The 20,898-nt window shown below is 33.3% G+C and overlaps 1 protein-coding gene and 1 pseudogene across 1 annotated transcript in view; one reads left to right on the top strand and one right to left on the bottom strand.

Annotated features, from left to right (window-relative positions):
• The window catches only part of LOC145299527 (pikachurin-like), a 748,579-nt gene that overhangs the window by 646,199 nt on the left and 81,482 nt on the right, over positions 1-20,898 (bottom strand). The window lies entirely within an intron of this gene.
• LOC145243671 (5S ribosomal RNA) lies at positions 16,914-17,030 on the top strand (annotated as a pseudogene).

Raw genomic sequence — 20,898 nt, 5'->3', positions numbered from 1 at the left:
TTTATGCTCACTGTTTTCTTGAGTGTACCCCCATGCAAAAATTGAAATGTAATGCTAACAAATATCTCGCTAAAAACTTCACTTAAGATTACTCCTTAGGTATCGCCTCTAATTTGAAAATTAGTTAACTGTCGAATTAGAATACAAGCTATTGCAAATTATAGGCTATACCTAAAGAGGAATCTTACGTGTGAGGCTTTCAGCGAGATGTTTGTTAACATTACATGATGGTACACGACGTCTGTGGCAATGTGCCTTTTCTTGGGCAGAGAATCACAATAAAAAAAATTACAGGAGACACTTAAGTATGATTTAAAAGGATTGCGATACAATCCTACTCTGTTGTATCTACCTCCCTCGAAAGCAATATAAATCATATTCAGTGGCGTATATTAGGTTTTAGATTAAAGCTAAAATATATATAAAAGCTGATATCAGTTTGGACGAGAATAGTTCGTCTGACAATTTGCTACGAATATATTTCCAGTTACATTATTTTTACTTCCGTTTCTTAGATTGTCAGTTGAATCACGGTTCAGAAGATCAAGACCATTCGGTAATGGAGGCAAATAAAATAATTACGGGAAACAAATAGAACAGAATGGCGTTCATCAACAAATCCAGAAATAAATATTGGCAATAATGAAAGATCGTTAAAAGCCGGGGTCTTCACAATCGGAAATAAAACATTTCATCTCAATGAACTGCGTTTTCCAATTTGTGGGACAGACGTTAACAATCGCAAGATGGCCACTTTATTGTTGGCGGCTATTCAAATTAGAAAGCAGAAATCGCAAAGGGACCTAAATGAAGTTGAAAAACTAATCTGTCTTCGGCCAGTTAATAAGAAATATTCGGATGCGCAGGAATGGGACAAGGTAGTAAATAACTTTGACCTCGGCGCCAAGAATCTACAGGGGAATCTTCTGGAAAAAGTTCTACACACTGACAAATTTGTAAATGCTGGAAAATTGCAATAAACCGATCAAAGTGTAGACCATTAATTGTGATTTACAGTTATGATTATCATATGTTTGTCGTCTCTCCCTTCGAAGGAATATTTATCATATTCAATAGCGGATAGTATGATTAATATTTACTCTAGATCATATCTTAGGTCGGTGCGAAAGTTTTTTCAAGTTTTGAAGTTTCATCGTAAATGAAAACTGTTTATCAACATCTTTATTATAAAAATAACGATTTTTTCTCTCTATAACTTGAACCCATCTGTAAACGAGCTTCTAAATGTTTCGTTTGTACAATTATTTAGTTTTTGTTGTGGAATATGAATCTAACTAATGTTCAATTGTTTCTCAGGATGTTAATCTAAGACAATCTTAATTGTTTTGTAATCCCCGATATAAATAATAACCCGAGATGGCTAGGTTAAGTAAATCTGCAGAACGGTGTAAGATTCTCCAATCAAATTCTTTTAGATCTTTGGTCAGTAGTGCTGTGTAATGAATTGCATTATCATGATGGAAGATGACTCCTGTTTTGTCGACTAAAAAATATTTTCGGGTGAAAATATTGCAGGAAAATATGAATGATGCTTAAAGAGTCCGAAAGAAAAGGTTATAAATTAATCATAGTGGTATGCTTAAATAATAACAATATGTGTGAAAGAAATCACAATGGTATAAAATGCACCTGTGGCACTATATTGCAGTGCCATGGTTGTTAACACACTCTTCAGCGTGGCCGGGTTGTGATTTGGCCATAAGCGCAGGGATACACAGTAATGCAACCTCAGAATTCCCTTTCCCCTATCGGCCTCTTTTTCGTCCGGACAGCGTGAGGTGAGCTCGCATATTTCTGTCTCTTCGTAAACGAGAGGGAGCCCCCCCCCATCCTCTCCTCATTGGTAGGGTTAGGTTATAACTTGTAAATTGTCTTTGTGTATATATTGTATACATTTGTAGAATAAATAGTTTATTGTATTTCTTATATATGGCGATTGTGTCGTGTTGTGTGTTTTCCTGTGTGCCACAAATGTCTATTAAACAACGAAGCGGCCCGAAGGACGAAGAAATATTCCAATCCCAATGCCACAAGGGTAAAGAGGTAATCTTGAGAGAATGGGGAAGATACACACCCGCATTCAACATCTCAGGTATGCTTTTCTTCTCGATACACAGACCCTAATGACTGGCCGATCTTCACATCTTCAGGTGACCGTTTCTAAGACATTTAGTGTAGCACGTGAGGCCGGTCATAAGCCAGTGACCGGATGATCGTATTATACTCCTTCTAGAAACTAGAAAAGAACTTTCGCAAAGACCTGATATTAAAACTGATTTAGCCTGTCTTTTTTCCTTACATTTCTGAAGGATTTTGAGAGAGAATCGTCTGGTCGACTGCTCTAATTATTATCTTGACCGTCATTATTTTAACACAATACATTCGTTTTTTACTTAGACTTTAAATTGAACCAAGGCTCAGAAGACCGACATACATACACTAATAAGCACCAATTAGATCTAAAAAAAAATTATTTGCTACCAAAAATACAAAATAGGACAATGCCGTTTATAAATAGGTTCAGAAAGAAATATCACTAACAGTTCAAGATTATTACGAATGTGTTTTCGGAGAAAGCCAATCAGACATTTTATCTAAAAAGATCGCGTTTTCTAATTTCTTAGACGGACGATAATAAAAGACGAACGATTCATATTTGTCGACATTCGCAAGCAGGAAGAATTGTGTTGAGACTAGAAGAGAATTGGGTGAAAATAGAACCTCTTTCCAACAGCTTTTTGTTTGTGGGCCACGTCAGCAAGGGACTGTTTCTCTGTAGACTGCAACATGATCGTTTTCGAATTTAATAATCAACAAATACTTCTCATAAACAGTTCCCATAAATAATAAAACTTAGTTCATTTCATCAATCATTTTCAATCCTGTCATAATATTCGTCATCATTCCATCTCATTAAGTGGGGGTTGCCCTTAGAATAGGTGATGACTAATTGGTAAGAATAAATGCGTAAATGAATAACCATCCTGATTCGCAATATTTTTTAAAAAACCGTTTGGTAACATTGATTTGAAAATACAGAATCTCTAGAGAAATCCACCGGAAGGCTTTATACAAACTGACTAGAAAGAATACTACTACTACTACTACTACTACTACTACTACTACTAATAATAATAATAATAATAATAATAATACTAGATTAACGTGCAAGGAAGTAGAGAGGTTTTGTAACGTGTTTGTGAAGCAGATCATCACTGGACTGTTTCCCCGCAAATTACAACATGTTCGCCTTCAAATCTAATGTCAACAAATACTTCTTATAAATCGTTACCATATATAATTAAACGTACTTCATTCCAATAACCATTTAGAATCCTCTCATAATATTCATCATTTCATCTCATTAAATGTATTTTGTATTTTGTCCTTATTAAATGCTTACTAATTCGTAATAGATAAATCAATTACCATTCCGGTTGCAGTAGTTCAAAAAAGGCAATGAGTTTGCAGAGAAATCAACCGGAAAGCGTTTTACAAACCGACCAATATATATTGAAAGTGATAATATTAGTATATGACTTAATCGCGTTGACACACTGGTTCACATCAAATCATTTAAGTTAAGCAACGTTGAGTCTGCTCAGTACTCAAATGAGTGACAATTTGGGAATTCCAAGTGCTCTATGTGCTCTTCGCTTATCTCGAATTGTTTTCAGTCTTGGATCTTTCGTTGCTACTGGATCCAAGCAGTGCCGATTCAGCAGAAGTGTTCTTGGAATTACAAGACCCTCTGGCTCCTAATTACACGTGCATCTTACATGGGCGCCAATTGTCTCTTGACACTGAACGAAGCCATCATCGAACAATAGTAGTAGTAGTAGTAGTAGTAGTAGTAGTAGTAGTAGTACCACCGGCAGCAACAGGAGTACTATATTTTTTTATGTTCCACTATTTCTGCATCGACATGAACATTCTTATGACGTTTTTTTAAGACTTCCATGCTTACTCATCACAAATTAAAAACGGGTGTTTTGTTTGTGACATCATCACTAGAATGCTGTAAAGTGACAACCGGCTCCCTTATCCGGTTTCTGTTTTTTTTTGTTTGTTTTTTTCAGCAGAAGCTCCTCCCCACTTTTCTAGATCAATCACCTTCATATGGCAACCGCCAGTATCCCAGAGGCAGGTTTAACAGGTGCTACACCTTGCCCAGAGGTGATCTGGAATCGCGCAAGGCAAGGTCATATATATCGCTGACGTATTATAAATTTACGTTTACCTAAATGCATACAGCGCCTAGTATTCCAAAATGGTTACGCATCTGGTACTAACAAGATATAACGTCGCTTAACTTCGCAGATCTAACGGGAACCAGTGTTTCAACGTAGTATTTGTATTTATAAAACAGCCGGTATGTCACTTATGCAATTACGAAAACAACGTTAAAACCTATAAATATTATATGTAGCAAGAAAAGGCATAGAAGCAATAGTAATAGTGCAATCGTTATCCGCCTCGTAACCTTCAGTATCTTCATATTAATACTTTAACCGCACGCTCATCATATTCGTTAACACTTTAACCGCACGCTCATCATATTCGTTAACACTTTAACCGCACGCTCATCATATTCGTTAACACTTTAACCGCACGCTCATCATATTCGTTAACACTTTAACCGCACGCTCATCATATTCGTTAACACTTTAACCGCACGCTCATCATATTCGTTAACACTTTAACCGCACGCTCATCATATTCGTTAACACTTTAACCGCACGCTCATCATATTCGTTAACACTTTAACCGCACGCTCATCATATTCGTTAATACTTTAAACGTACGCTTACTATACTCAATATTTTTACTCTACATATACCATAGTCTATGATATTGCAATGGTACGCGTATCATATTTGTAAATACTTTAATTGTACAATCATCGTATTTGTTAATGCCGTTTCTGTTTTTTTAATTAATATACACCACATTTAATAGCATAGAGTATGTTTAATATGAATTTTGTTTTTTAGACTTTTGTCCGTTTGTCGATGACTGTTCGGAATTATTGATGAGCTAAAACATGTTTTTGCTCGTCATTATTTTGTTACAATTCGACATGTGTTTCTTAAATTGTAAATACAATCGATGTTCAAATAATAACAGTCATGAAGAAATATTCATCCAACCAACCAAAAACAAGACGATTATTTATTACATCCCCAAAACAAAGAAAAACATTTATATATATATATATAAAAAACAACCAAACTAATCTGTTTGTAGAAGAGGCATTTTAAATCATTGTAATCTATTTGATGCATATCATTATTAATTGAATAAAATTAATGACAGTATCATTCATATTTTTTCGGCAATATTCTCATCCTTGATGATCCGAAAACGACTGTGTTTAGTCAACAAAAAGAAAGTCATATTTTATTATGATAATGCTTGTTCTATATTAGGAGTGTTGGACAAAAATTTAGGAGAATTCGACTGGGGAAATTTTGTCCTATCCCGCATATTCTTGTGACCTAGCTCGTCCGAATAATCCCTTATTACGAAGATTACAAAACAATTTTAATGGCTTTAAGTTAACTTCTCGAGAGGAAATTGAACATAAGTTAGACACATCAAAACAAGGAATTTTACAAGTGAGGCATTTATAAGGTAGTTGAGAGATGGAATCGGGTTATAGAGAGCAAAGATCCTTATTGTTATGAATAAAAGTTTTCACAGTTTTTGATTTTTAATATTAAATTTTAAATCGGCAAAAAAAACCAAAAACTTTTTACATCGACCTGATTAAAATACGTTTGCAAAACCAATTAATCCACAATCAAATTTAATATCTCGACATCAAAAAGCTATTCTACCTTATTTTAATCTACGCTGTTCCTAATCTTTAGTAACGACGCAAACTTTCTCCCAAAACGTTCGTGGGGGCAAGCTATGATAGAAAACTGAATGAAATGTTAAGGTCCAATCATGGAGTTGGGGATGGTGACAACTAGTTCGCAACTCCTACACCCTCTAACTTCACTCTGATTTGTATTGGTAATACTTGTCACTTAAATAGAAATTATAATTTACATACTATGTATTTACTAAATGCAGGTCTGTAAAACATTAAGTCGTCTAGCCTTATGATATATATTTGTTTACTATTAAATAAAAAGTATGCGTAATGACTAGAGCTAAAACAGAATATTATCATTGTTTTTACTCTCGGATATATATCCAATACAGTTAGACACAATCAACCGAGAACCACATCACTCTACATAAAAAACATAAGATATGAACGGATATATACGTGAGAATCAAAACCACATTACTCTACATAAAAGACATAAGATATGAACGGATATATACGTGAGAATCAAAACCACATCACTCTACATAAAAAAAAACATAAGATATGAACGGATATATACGTGAGAATCAAAACCACATCACTCTACATAAAAAACATAAGATATGAACGGATATATACGTGAGAATCAAAACCACATCACTCTACATAAAAATCATAAGATATGAACGGATATATACGTGAGAATCAAAACCACATCGCTCTACATAAAAGACATAAGATATGAACGGATATATACGTGAGAATCAAAACCACACCACTCTACATAAAAAAAAACATAAGATATGAACGGATATATACGTGAGAATCAAAACCACATCACTCTACATAAAAATCATAAGATATGAACGGATATATACGTGAGAATCAAAACAAGAAAAAGAATATGCTGATGCCCTAGCCTTAGTAATAACTAGGGCTGTGACAAGAGAATATTCTTATTATTTTTACTCTCAAGTATATATTAGATGCAGTTAATCAACTGAGAACCACATCACTCTACATAAAAACATATAAGACATTAACTGATATATACTCGAGAGTCAAAATAATGAAAAGAATATTCTCTTTTCATATCCCTAGTAATGACTAAGAATTCGTTAGAATACTCAAACTGAAAGTATAGATTATTTATTCTATTTACAAACGGAAGTAGTGGCTGTCTTATATGTATAATACTAGATACATGTGTTATATTTTAGAAATCAAGTGAATAAACATTTAAAACAAAATGTAAACATTATGACAAGAAGAATAAGAGTTCACACGAAGAGTTATTTTGCACTTTTGTGCAATAAGCTAGTGGCTTACTATTGCAAGACTCATTTCGACAACGACTTTGCGTATTCCACTCGTAACAGAGCACAAACACCCGTATGACAGCAGCAACAGCTGTATGTAAATGACAACAACAGCAGCAGTGTGTGAGGTGACGTCACAGCGAGGAAGAAGGGAAATAAAAGATTATTAAAAAAAAGTGGCCGAGAAGGACAGACATAGATGTGTTAGACACGTGGCCTGGGAGCGACAGGAAATGACGTGTCCTAAACATGACTAGACAAGGACAGAGTACCACGTGTTCGACACGACACATTGGAGTACGGAAAAACTTTGAAACAAGAGACGAGACGTTATTCTGAAAGTACCTGGAAATATATATCTTGTTTCAACTGAAAAAAGAGTGTCGAGTTCTTTCCTTGTCTTTGTTTTCTTGCGACTGTCTGCATACAACGTGTGAGGCCGAGTGTTAACTTGTAACGACTTCGTTACATGCTTGACAATTACGTTTTACACGCATAATCTTAGCGGCATTAAGGCCAGCAATGTTTCGATATGTGTGAATAAGCGAGCACAAGTACATAACTTTTGCATGTCATTTGCTAATTCATAAGTAATAATAATTTATAAGATAAACGCATGTAATTTGATATATATAAGTTCATATATCATCGAACAAATAGAATGTTAGCAATTTTCACAAGAATTCTTAAAGGCGGTTTTAAAAATTCGCAGAGTGAAGTTGATGAATTTATATGCATTTTCACATTTGTAGTAAATTATCTTATAGATTTAAAAATCAAAAAATAAATTATCTTGTCCTAGTTATAGGACAACGTGGACAAATGAGTTAACATATAATCCAATTTTATGTAAGACATATCTACGATTTCAACATCAAATAACCTAACGCCTGTTGACATGCCGAAGAGCACAACAACCAACCAACTTGTCTGTCCGTCACACGTAAGTTTGTGTCAGCTTCTTCATCACTAAACGCGCAGATTTAATGGACGTATCCGAAGAATATTTGTTCTTGTTTGCTGATGAAAGAAACCAATTAAAAAAATGACTAATTGGAAAATGTAATGAATTTAATTAATTAAAAGCACCGTAGATTTTCTCTCTCCAGTTTTTATATCGTGAAGCGATTAGAGAGGAAAAAAAGTTGTTGAGATGTGTTTGTTTTTTGTAAATCGATGATGCGACGATGTTATCTATTGGTCACGTGGTAAACTCGTAAGCAGGAGGCGTTCTTCTTTTAAAGATTTGGATATTTTGCAGGTTTTGAAATGAGTTCAAACGTGAATTTGTTTGTTTACATCCCACCTCGATTCATTTTTTATTTTTAAAAGTATTTTGATTGGACAGTATCGAGTAAATAAGTGGGGGGGGAGTAATACCTTTTATTTTATCTAGAAATATACTAAAAAGAAATAGAGACTCAGAGAAAAAGATAATATATATAAGAGCTATTTCAGTCTTTGACAGACTACAATGAAGGGATGCCTGCGTGTGAAATCGTTGTGGCAGGAGGTACGTAATCTCCAACCACACCTCTCCCAAGTCAACATTGTTAAATACCAGTGGCAAGTGAAGTGTATGTATAAGACGACTGGAAACAAATGCCGAGATAAGCGGAGAGCACATACAGCGCGTAGAATTCCCAAATGGTCACCCATCTGGTACTAACCAGGCTCAAGTTCGGTGATCTGACGAGAACCTGTGTGTCAACGCGATTACGCCGTGTATATATATATATATATATATATATATATATATATTACTCATTTGTCTGAAATTTGTCTTCGCCGATGGGGCGATTCTAAATTTTAAAATGTGATGACAAGTGAATTTATATATATTATGCATATTGGCGTGGCTTAGAGAGTAAAGAATTAAGATTAAGTGTTGTATATTGTAATTGAAATTAAAGCAAGAAATGATGAGCGTTCCAAAAGTAATATCGACTATTTTTTTATGGATTAAAGGAGATTTTGTGCTCTAAAATGTATTTTTCTACATAGTCACCACCATTCTCAATGTACTTTTGCCAGAAATTCAATGACATCTCTACTTTTGACGCACGTTCATTACAGGTGTTACTTTCTTAGTCTCACACCATTGATATCTTCAACAGAGCGATGAAACTTTTAGGCGATGAATGCATAAGTTCAATCATCAATAAGATTGTTCTCATATTGGTTGCAAATAACAATACCCTTCTGGTTTATTTGAGCAGAATAAAAAAAAAAAATAGGAGACTTAATTTTGGAAAGCCCCTCCTGTGTAGGTATGTTGTCTTTTTTTTTTCTTTTTTTTTTTTTTTTTTTGAAGTTGAGAGGATTATATTTTTGGATTAACAGATGCTCAAATAGATATGATAAAGAAATAGTTGATTAGTACAAATGATGATCAATCTCATGAGGAGAGAAAGAACGCGCATAAAGAAGGAACTTATTTCTTTTGCGGAATGTTTTATGTATTTGTTTTTAGCGTTAATTTGCAACTTCCTTTTATTCTTCGATCTTTTAATGCACGCCTAAGTTTGAACTGTTTTTTTTAAATGATCTAAGTGGAATCAATCTAACGATTAAAAAAGTGCAAAAATTAATTCTGTAAGGCTGAGTGTAACTACAAGTTGAATGTTATGATAGGAGTTACGTGGCAAACACGATCGACAGTGGGAGATGAAATCGTATGAAGAATGAATGAAAATCGAAATGTAATCGATATATTCATACGATAGCGTGTGTGTTATTTATATTCTCTGTTAGGCTTACATCCGAGTAGTTTAATTGTTATGGATATCCATTTCCTGTAATAAATAATTTTACCAAGAATTCTTCGTAAGTTTTTGTTTCGGTTTTGATTATAGCTGATTGCACTTAAAATTTTTGAGAAAAAAATAGATAACTTAAGATCAACCAGCTATAATTCAAACTGAAACCAAAACTTTTGAAGAATTTTTGATAAAATGTTTTATAAAAAAAATAAATAACTTATCAAGAATCCTTCATAAGTTTTGATTTCGGTTTCAATTATAGCTGATGGCACTCAAGTCATCTATTTTTTTAATAAATAATTTTATCAAGAATTCTTCATAAGTTTTGGTTATGGCTGAAGAAACTCAAGTTTATACATACATACATATATATATATATATATATATATATATATATATATATATATATATATATATATATATATCATAAGCTTCGGTTTCGGTTAAAGCTTATGCACCCAAGCCATATGGATATACTTTTTCTTTTTTTGAAATCGCAACTTTGCAATATATAAAAATCGATAGAAAATTACCTCTATAATAATATATCCGAAATCTGAAAGAATTAAACTATTATATTCAAGCGTACTTTACGACCAGGTTACGCTCGGGGTCCCTTCTAGTTTAGATAAATACTTTTGCAGTTTTAACAAAAGAACTACAATAATATCAAAGCGTCTTCATTTACGCTGAATATCTACAGAATGCCAACATCAATATATTAGATATGAACGAGTCCCCTGTGGAATTTCCACAGGTCCCGCTAGTTGAAATTAAAGCAAGACGATTACAATGAAAGTAAAAATATATTATATCTACATTTTACACTGTATATCAAATTATTAACGAGTTTACATTTCTTAATATTTAAGGAACGAGTGAATAAAAATCCATGAAACTTTGAGAAAATGCTTACAATACTATTGAGCCCCTTCAGCCAAAAAAAAAATAAAAGTATTTAAAACAATATTAGCGAAACTATGGCAAAAGATAGGAATATTTGTTGATTTCAGTTTGTCAAGTTATTAACGAGATTGAGAAAAAACACAATATACCCATAACTTATTTATTGAAATAATATTCAAACATTAAATGAACTAGGAAAAATGCTTAGAACACAATAACTACATAGCAATTTCTACTTTGACATAATTAGTAGGGGATATGCGATCCTTTTTTATGAATGACTTGTGAAAGACGTTGTAACTTTTATGAAAGACGTTGGTCCACAGAATTAGTTTATGATTTCGTCAACAGTTATTCCTCGTGATACCTCTTGGAGAGCATCCCACAACTCATCTTTGCTCTTAAATTGGCGTCCACTTGCATAGAGGCGACGCTTCATGATACTCCAAAGGTTCTCAATTCGGTTAAAATCTAGTGAATTCGCCGGCCACTCCATCTTCCGTAGGCCACAGAACCCCAGTTGTTGCAAATATTATTTGCCTTTGTTTGCTGCATGCGAAAGAAGCATTATTCTGCATAAAAATAATAGTTTTTCTGAACGTCAACCTTTGCTTCTTCAGGCATGGTTCAGATTGATCCTCCAGAAAAACTATCTAAGCATTTGACGTCATTTTTACGCCTTCTGGGACTGTCCATGTGCCAACTAAAGTACCTCGAATAATCTCAGCCCAAATCATTATCCCACCACCTTGTTGGCGTCTTAAACGCTGATAAAAATGTCCATGTAGGACCCATCCCTTGCTCGAACCATCTGGACCATCAAGAGTGACACGCACTTCTTCCGTGAACAAAACATTGGAAAAATCCGTTTTAATGTTGTTCTCTGACCATTTCAATCGGTTTTGTATGTGATGTTGCTTTAATAGAGGCTTTGTCACCGGCTAAACAGACTTTGCCACTTCTTTCAGAAGGCGACATCGAGTACTTTTTGAGACATTCTTCAATCCAGCTTGGTCAAAGACTTCTCGATTTGTCTGCCCAGGGTTCTTAACAACTTCACGTTAAATTTGGAGTAGAGAACGGCGTGAAACAACTATAGATTTACCTTTATCAGCTCTCTTACGTACCTTTGTAGGGTACTTGACAAAGTTCTTCCTATCATTTTCGATATTTCGAGGGAAGTTTTACTTTTTGCTAGCTGTTCTGTAATAGTACTCTTTTTAGAACTACTCAAATCACCATCTTTACGACCCATTTTATTGACGAAATAAATTGCCTTGTTAATAATTTGACACGCCTCAAATACCGTGGATTCAGCAATTACGATGGCAAGTTGTTTACCTTGCACAGAACAGTACGAAAATTTCACAGTACGCGCAGCTCAGCATTGCCAACGTTTCCGAAGCTTTTGATACGAAACTACCGATAAGTTTCTGAAACTGGTAGAAAAATGTTATTTCGTTAATAATTTGACACACGGTGTAGTTGGCACTCATTGCGTCGGCAATTAATAATAAATTATATATAATAAATAATATATAATATATAATAAATAATATATAATAAATAAACCGATAACATAGCGCACGAAGCTGAAAATAAACAAAGCAAATCACATACAGAAAAAATGTGAATGACTTAGTGACTACCTCTCATCGATATCGCTTTCACTACTCTGCTAACGAGCTAAACAATGAGTGAAGTTTGAATTTATATGAATAATTTCATTTAGTTTTGCGACTGATTTGTGTTTTTGTATTATTTCTACAGTGCTCATCTTGGTTGCTATTACAATGTTGCAGCCGATGCAACCTCAGATCTTATTGACGTCTATCTTGATAATAGCACTTATAGGCAAATGGCCTTTTATTTTTCAACAAATCATTATCGTTAGAATTGAAAATGTGTAGTGCGTTTATGACACGAAAAAAGCGTCGAGTAGTTTCCATTTCGGATTCGCACTGATTTGCTATAACATTTCTGATATTTTCTTTAGATATATGTATTGATAATATGTATCATTTGAATTGTTGGGACTACTGCATTTATCTTGGTTTTTATTCTAACAGCATTTCGGTTGATTTAACCTCTGTCCTTCTTCAGGGGAATCTTGAAAAAAGCTCTTATTGGCGAATGGTGGGAAGAATTTTCTATGCTTTCTTTAAACACACAAAAATTGTTAGAATTCAAATTGTGTTATAATTTTATGAAACGTAAAGCAACCGGAGGCTACAGCAGCCGAAACGTTGCAATAATAACAACCAAGATGAGAATAGTAATCCGAACCATCCAGACAATACATATCAATCTACATCTAAAAAATTCAAAAACACTAGATTCGTATTTATACTTTTATTATTAGTCTAAACTATAATGAAAAATGTGTAGCAAGCGGTAAATATTTTGAAAATATTGGAATGTTTTGCTGAAAATATATTATGTATTTTGCTGCTTCCTTAGGACAATTTTTATGTATGTGAGTTTAACTATAACTATTAGGAAATTTGAACAGGAAAAGTACGAAAGTAAAAAGATGAAATGTGAGAAAAGAAATAAAAAATATGGCCGAAAAGAAACTAAAAGGAAAAGAATACATAGAAATATTTTTAAATCGAAATGTGATATACAGAGGAAATAAAAGAAACAAGAAATTGTATAGAATAAAAAGAAACATAAATAGAGGAGAAGAAGAGATAAGAGAAAATAGGAAAAATGTGAGCAAGTAGAGGGAGTGAAGGGTATAAAAGAAAAGAGACAAAGAAGAGTGAAATATCAAAGAAAGAAACCAGCCAGGAAAAGAAAGATGAAAGACAAGGCGGGAAAAGAAAAGAGGGAAAGAAGAGAAAGAAAAGAAAAAAAGAAAAAGAGAAATAAAATGAATGAAAAGAGAAAAAAATAGAATGTGATGAAAGAAATAAAATATAAATAAAGAGAAGGCAAAACGAGATAGAGAAAAAGAGAAAAAGAAAAAGAAAAAATGTAAAAGAACAAAAAAGATGAAAGGAAATATAGCAATAAATAAAGACGAAAATGACGAGAGGAGAAAACAAAAAAAAAAGCAGACGAAATAAAAAAAACGATATGAAAGGCAGAAAAACAAATATGAAATACAGAAAAAAACATATGAAATACAGAAAAAAACATATGAAATACAGAAAAAAACATGAAATAAAGAAAAAACAGATATCAAATTAAAAAACATATGACATGCAGAAAAATGCAGATATGAAATACAGAGGAAGAACAGAAATGGAATGCAAAAAACATATGAAATGAAAAATAAACAGATATGAAATGCAAAAAAAACACAGATATGAAATGACGAAAAAAACGGATATGAAATGACGAAAAAAAAACGGATATGAAATGACGAAAAAAAACGGATATGAATTTAAAAAACATATATAAAATGAAGAAAAAGACAGCAAATAAAAATAGATATGAAATGAAGGTAAAACATATAAGAAATGAAGATAAAAACAGATATGATATAAAAACAGATATGAAATAAAACAGATATAAAAACAGATATGAAATGAAGAATAAACATATATGAAGTGAGGATAAACAGATATGACATGAGGATAAGCAGATATCAAATGAAAAAATAAAAAATATATGAAATAAGGAAAAAAATAAAATGCAGAAAAATACTGATAGAAAAATACTGATAGAAAAATGATAGGAAATGAAAAAACAATCACGAAATGAACAAAAACCTTATGAAATTTTAAACACCAGATATGAAATGAAAAACCACGAAATAAAGGAAAAACATGAAACGAAGAAAAACATAAAATGAACATAGCGTTTTCGAAGAGAGAAAGACAGATATGACGGAGAAATAGAGGATAAAAGATAAAATTTGATTAATTTCAACAGACAAAACGAAATAATGAAAGAAATAAAAGATATTAAAAAATAAAAGATATTGTTTAATGCTAGACGGAAGTACAAAATTAAGAAAAGGTAAAAATGAAAAGAGAATAAATACAAAGGAGTTCCGCAAATACATGGCAACGAGAATGATTCCATTGTATTCAAATAATAAAATAATAAAAGACAAAAAATATCGACGAACAACGGATATAAGCTCTCATATCTCCATCTAAAGAGACTGCTTGTCATCAGTTGTCTTTCATTTTTTTCTTTTTCGTGTCACATCGTCTATTTTCTTTCATTTCCGGTTGTCTAAAGCGCAAAACACGAATTAGCTCCCACACAAAAAATGTACATAGTTTAACAGTTCAACTACGAAAACGAGGTAATTAGTTTGTAAATTGATATTTTAAAATAAAAATATAACGGACAATCAATGGATGTACATTGCTACGAGTCTTCAAACGAGTTAGTTGGTTTTGGCAGCTTACGTGTTCGGATACAAGTAATTGTAGATAATCTGTCACGACTCAAAAACATATCCATATTATCTTTCTCTTAATCTGTGTGTCCGTTTCACTTTTTCTCGGAAACTACTCGGTCGATCTGGTTGAAATATTGTACGGCCCCTTTCTATGATACGGTGCAGCGAACTATTTATGGTATCCTCTCGATGACAGGGATTACTAGGGATTAGTTACCACAATACCACATTTACTCTAGAAGTTTTATCGGAAACTACTAGGCGGATCTGGCTGAAACTAAGTATGGGCGATTGTTATGAAACGGTGCAGCGAAATAAATATAATGGTATCCGTTTGATGTACAATTTGGGATTAACAAGTATTATTATTTAATGCAAAAATAATTCTAAGCTTAATCATATGCAACGATCCATTTGACATAAAGTACGTACTCTATGTCGTTTATATATATATATATATATATATATATATATATATATATATATATATATATATATATATATATATATATATAACCTTTGCATGTTTTTAATAGGCTACAATGTCTCCTATCTGTTTTACTTTCTGACCAGATTTTAACGAGCGAAAAATCTCGTCAATAAGATAACACGTTAAAATATTTATTTCATGCTATGCGTACGTTATCTCCTTTCACAGTCATCAAAAAACGAATCCGACAAATGTTGATTAGTAATGAATCTGATGTCGCTAAGATAAAACATTTCGACTTTACTTATTTTACAATGAATTTTTCCAAAATCAAATTATCTCTAACCGGCCATCAAAGCAGGATATCTTAAATAAATTTGTTTTTAAAAGTGACGGTTGTTATGTTTTTATGGATGGAAAACCTGGATTTGTCAAGGTCGAATCCAGTTCGTTCCACAGAAACACCTTCACCAACTCCATGCCTGACCTTGTGTCTGACATCCTGGAAAGGAGGTAAATCTATTGTATTATATCTATAAATGTGTGAATGCATGTGTTCGACACTTCTCAACCAATACACTCAACGTATTTTTATCTACGGACGTGAAATTTGGTATATATGGTATTCAGACCTGTTAAAAACTATTAAATCGGTTTTCATCCGGAAAAGGATCTGTTACGGGGGGTCAAATTTGAAAAATTGATACTTGGAGGTCATCGGATATTTTTCTGTTTGTCAACTGTTTCACAAGGTTTGAAAACAGTTTTTAAAAACTTGACAAGCTGGCCTAATGGTTATCGTACTTGACTCACTGTCTTTAGGTTTTAGTTTCGATCTCAGCTCGAGTATTTTTTTTTACCTACAAGAAGTGAACTGTTTATAAAGAACATAATACTCGCATGCACGTTTCATGTTTTGCGTTTTTTTAAGTTTCATTTTTTTAAATAATTTTACGTTACGTTTATTACCGACCAACGCCGGGTACATCTGCTAGTTTTTTTAAAGTAATATTTTCTTGATTTTTTATAATACGTAGTTGCCGGTAACAGAACAGAGAATGTTTTACAAAATAATTTAATCGATAAAATTTTTAATAAATAGGAGACTGATTCGTTCTGATTTAAAGAATATTTAGTTGAAAACTACAGTTATTATTACGCAAGTATGTACTTATTTCTCAATTGTATTCACACTATTATGCATTCATTATTTAGAACACAGAATTATTATTAACTGTTTTTTTTCTGTCTTTTAAATAATGAATGTATATCAGGGTTTATTATTAACGGTTGATACGGCACAATCGCGTTGACACACCGGTTCTCGTCAGATCACCGAAGTTAAGCAACGTCAAGCCTGGTTAGTACCAAATGGGTGACCATTTGGGAATTCTAGGCGCTGTATGAGCTCTCCGCTTATCTCGGCATTTGTTTCCAGTCGTCCTGTACACACTTCACTTGCCACTGGTATTTAACAATGTCAACTAAGGAGAGGGTTGGCTGGAGATTGCGCACCTCCTGTCACAAAAATTTCACGTGCAGACACCCCTTTGTGAGTATAGTCAAAAACTGAAGGAGTCACTTAATTATTAACGGTAAAATCATGTTGACCCAATGTTTCTCGCCTTATTACCGAACTATAGCAAATATGAGCCTGGCCAATACCAGTTTGGTGACCATTTGAGAATACTAGGAACTGTATAGGATGGCGGAAAAGCACTACTGTCAAAAGAAGACGTAAGGTGCCTCCTTCCCTTCGCTAGCATATGGAAGACCTTTGAGCAAGTTCGAAAACCCACTTCAACCACCTGACGAGAGTTACCCGAGCTTATGGAAATAAGGTGACTGGTGTAATACGGAAACGATCAGAAATAATCCTGTTCATGATTTCGTATCTCGTTGCAATGAGCAGATGTTTCTTTTAAGTACAATTGACAACCGCCCAGTACGAACACTTCTTGGGCAAAAAGAAATTGTAACCGACTGTCCAACTATAAAGAAAACTATAGCAATACACCAAACTTTTGAAAATCAGCGTGAATTGGGTTCTGAATGATTATTAACGATGAATACTTTGAGGGGAGAGATAGATGGAGAGTCATAGCCGTTAATGCCTGTACAAGGCAGGTCCCCACTTAAATAAATGGATGATGTATTAACAGTAAGTTATACGGATCTATGTTAAAATAACATGATATTTTCCCGGGGTTCCGATAGTACATACGTATAATTGTGCATAAAAAGTTACATATGTTTATATGCTTCTGTAAACACCGTAGTTAATTAACTAACCATTATAAATTTTGAAGCACAAAAGCAAGGCGTAAGTTTGAGAAATGTGGGTTATATTAATTTTAATTTCATTTTGTGCAAAGAGGGTAAAAGATAGATTTGTGTAAATCTATTAGAAGACAATTAAGTCTTTTAATATTTCCAAAAATACACTTTCCTTAGAAAATTTTTATAAGATGTTTTAGGGAGCATAATATTAACATGGCCTCCTATTGTTTAATATAAATATTTCAGATTTACATGAAATTTAATGGCTACATATAATACACTAATTATGCAATATTTCTTGAATGTAATCCTATTTTTATGACTTCCTGGTGGATGACGTCTAAAGTGTATACTTTTTCGTGAATCTAAATGGTTTATTTGATTTAGATAAAAATTGAAATAAACAATCTATTTTCATGGTTCAAGCGGCTAGTTTATACCTTAGGCGTATTGCAACTCAAAGCGAATAAACATTTAGGGATAGGTTTATTTTTGTCGATTATGATTTTGGCAAAGGCAATGAACGCATACAATTAAATCTTCGATTGCTAAAATCCCACGAGAAAATTGTTGAAACGTTACCAATTTTAGAAAACTGTTGAAGTTATATAAAATGAATGTAAGAAAATACTCGGTGACTCCTCTCGTATTTTGTCGTTTACTCCTCACAATTCATGAACGATATTTTTGACAGAGAGAAGGATTGCTTTTTTGAGGTCAGAATCTATTTTAGCTCTTTACATCTAGTGTCTCCATGCCTTGTCTGGTGCGCTTTTCACAAACAAAATTAAATATGTGAGATGTGTCAGCATTATTGAAATAGAATAATTGGGCAAAACTCTAGGATGAACGCTGTTAATGTAATAAGTAGGGCAGTTATTGGAAGACAAAAGAATTAAATTTTAAAATCAGAAAATATTTAGCTTCAAACGCAACTGAAAATTCAAAAATGAGCTTTCGTTGACATGTTCCAGATTGTTGCCATTTAGTAGAAAACATTGTTAAACGCGGTATGAAAAGCAATTGTTAAATCCTATATATATCGTTATTATTTTGGCTACGACCTTTCATGGATAGCTATTTTCAATGCAGTAATGATTGTTTCCTTCCTTCCAAACACTGATAAATCTCGTCCATGCAAGACCAAATGTCCATCTCGGCCATGCTAGACCAATATAGATCTCATCCTTTTAAACACTTTTAGTCACGTTATTCAAAAGTCTATTTTGTTTTTCATGTAAATACTTGTTAATAAGGATTGTTTAACATCTATAATTGAGCGGCGGATATCAGAAGCACGTTTTAAAGTAAAATGTTTTCAAATGTTCCTATCTACAATGCCTCCCCAGGAGGGCAGAGCTAGGCACCAGGGTCGTTTTTTTAACGTGGAGAAAATGAACAAACATAAAACTTGTCTTAGTTATGAAGGATTTCTCCTCCACTGATAGAGAACCCAGAAATTGGAGTTTTTTTTGTTTTTTTTTACATGGGGGGGGGTCACCACTTATCAAGGCCCAGGAGCCACTCGGGGATAAGGGTTATTGTGTGTACACTAATCAATGGGATAGTATCGTAGCAATAGTTAGTATTGGGGATTTGATAAGGTGTCATTACTTAAAGGGGCGGTTCATCAGGAATTTGTTTGTGTTGGACTTGAAGACATCCAAGTTGAATTGGGGGGGACAGGCAAGCGGCAAAGAGTTCCAAAGCCGTGCAGTTCTAAGAAAGAAGCTTTGTTCATAGAATCTACGTTTTGATTTAGGCACGGATAAAGAGTGGGGAAAGTTATTGACAGTGGTTTCAGCTAGTCAGGTGTTTTTCGTGAAAGATTGGCGAGGGGGGCGGGAATGGAGCTCAGACGGGCACTTGCGACCTTGGCCATAGACTTGATGTATGTGTTCCATTTCAGATCAGGAGTAAAGGTCAAACCCAGAAGCTTATCAAAACATGAGACCTCCCCTAGACAAGAGCCATTCATTTCAATCGATGCCAGATGGGGATCAGAGCGTTTATGATCTAATGATAGGAGCTTGGTCTTAGATGCATTAAAAGTAACCAGCCACCTCTTCCCCCACTGAACCACGTGCTCAAGATCTGAGGAGAGAGAATCAGAGAGAACGTTGTCATTTACGGCCTTTGATGTGTTGCCATAGAAGTGCAGCATCTAAAGAACAGATACTACGTTTTGATCATGACCCAAAGATATTATTCCACCTTTAAAAGCGTATTCTTTATTTTTACTTGTAAAATACATGGAATCAGAATTCAATTGTTTTTTGGTGATATTAAATATGTATTGATTATATGTACGCAAATAAACCAATAAAATGAATTTCAACACGAAGACCAAAAAAGAGAAAATAATGCTACCAAACCATATTTCTTTCTCGTCTTAAATTTAAGCGAGTTTAACAAGTCTAAAAAAGTTGAAATTCCAGGAATCTTACTTAGTTGGACTACGGATGAAATTTAATGCGAATCTAAAAAAAATAACTTTCAAATAACCTGTTGTGTTCTTATGACGCAACACGATCTTTAAATTACTCCAAATAAACTGGAACTTGACGAATTATTTATAAATTGATATAAAGTACACGTTATTATTTAAAAAAAAAAAAAAAAAAAAACATCGAAGATATTTTGATTTTTTGGAACGGCTTCAATCCTCATATTTGCTCCAATTGTATAAAATAATTTAAATCAAACATATCCCACTAGGGATGGGACGATTCCAATATTTTTACCAATTCCCATACAATTACCGATTCCGTATCAAATTCCCAATTCTGATATAATTACCGATTCAGATTTTTTCTAAATCTCTACATATTTTTACTATAAAGTTGTTATTTTTCACGATTACCGTAAAAACAAATGTGCATATATTTTCTTAAACGTAAGGATACCTTTGTGTGGGATGATCTATCGATTTTAGTTTTACTAATAGTTTAAAATCAATATATATTCACTATTTTAGTATTACTATCAGCGGTAGA

This window comes from Euprymna scolopes, chromosome 2 (genome assembly GCF_053919585.1).
Source record: "Euprymna scolopes isolate OS-2025 chromosome 2, ASM5391958v1, whole genome shotgun sequence".
NCBI lineage: Eukaryota > Metazoa > Mollusca > Cephalopoda > Sepiida > Sepiolidae > Euprymna > Euprymna scolopes.
The sequence above is the reverse complement of the archived record's forward strand: the minus strand, read 5'-3'. Positions and strand labels throughout refer to the sequence as shown.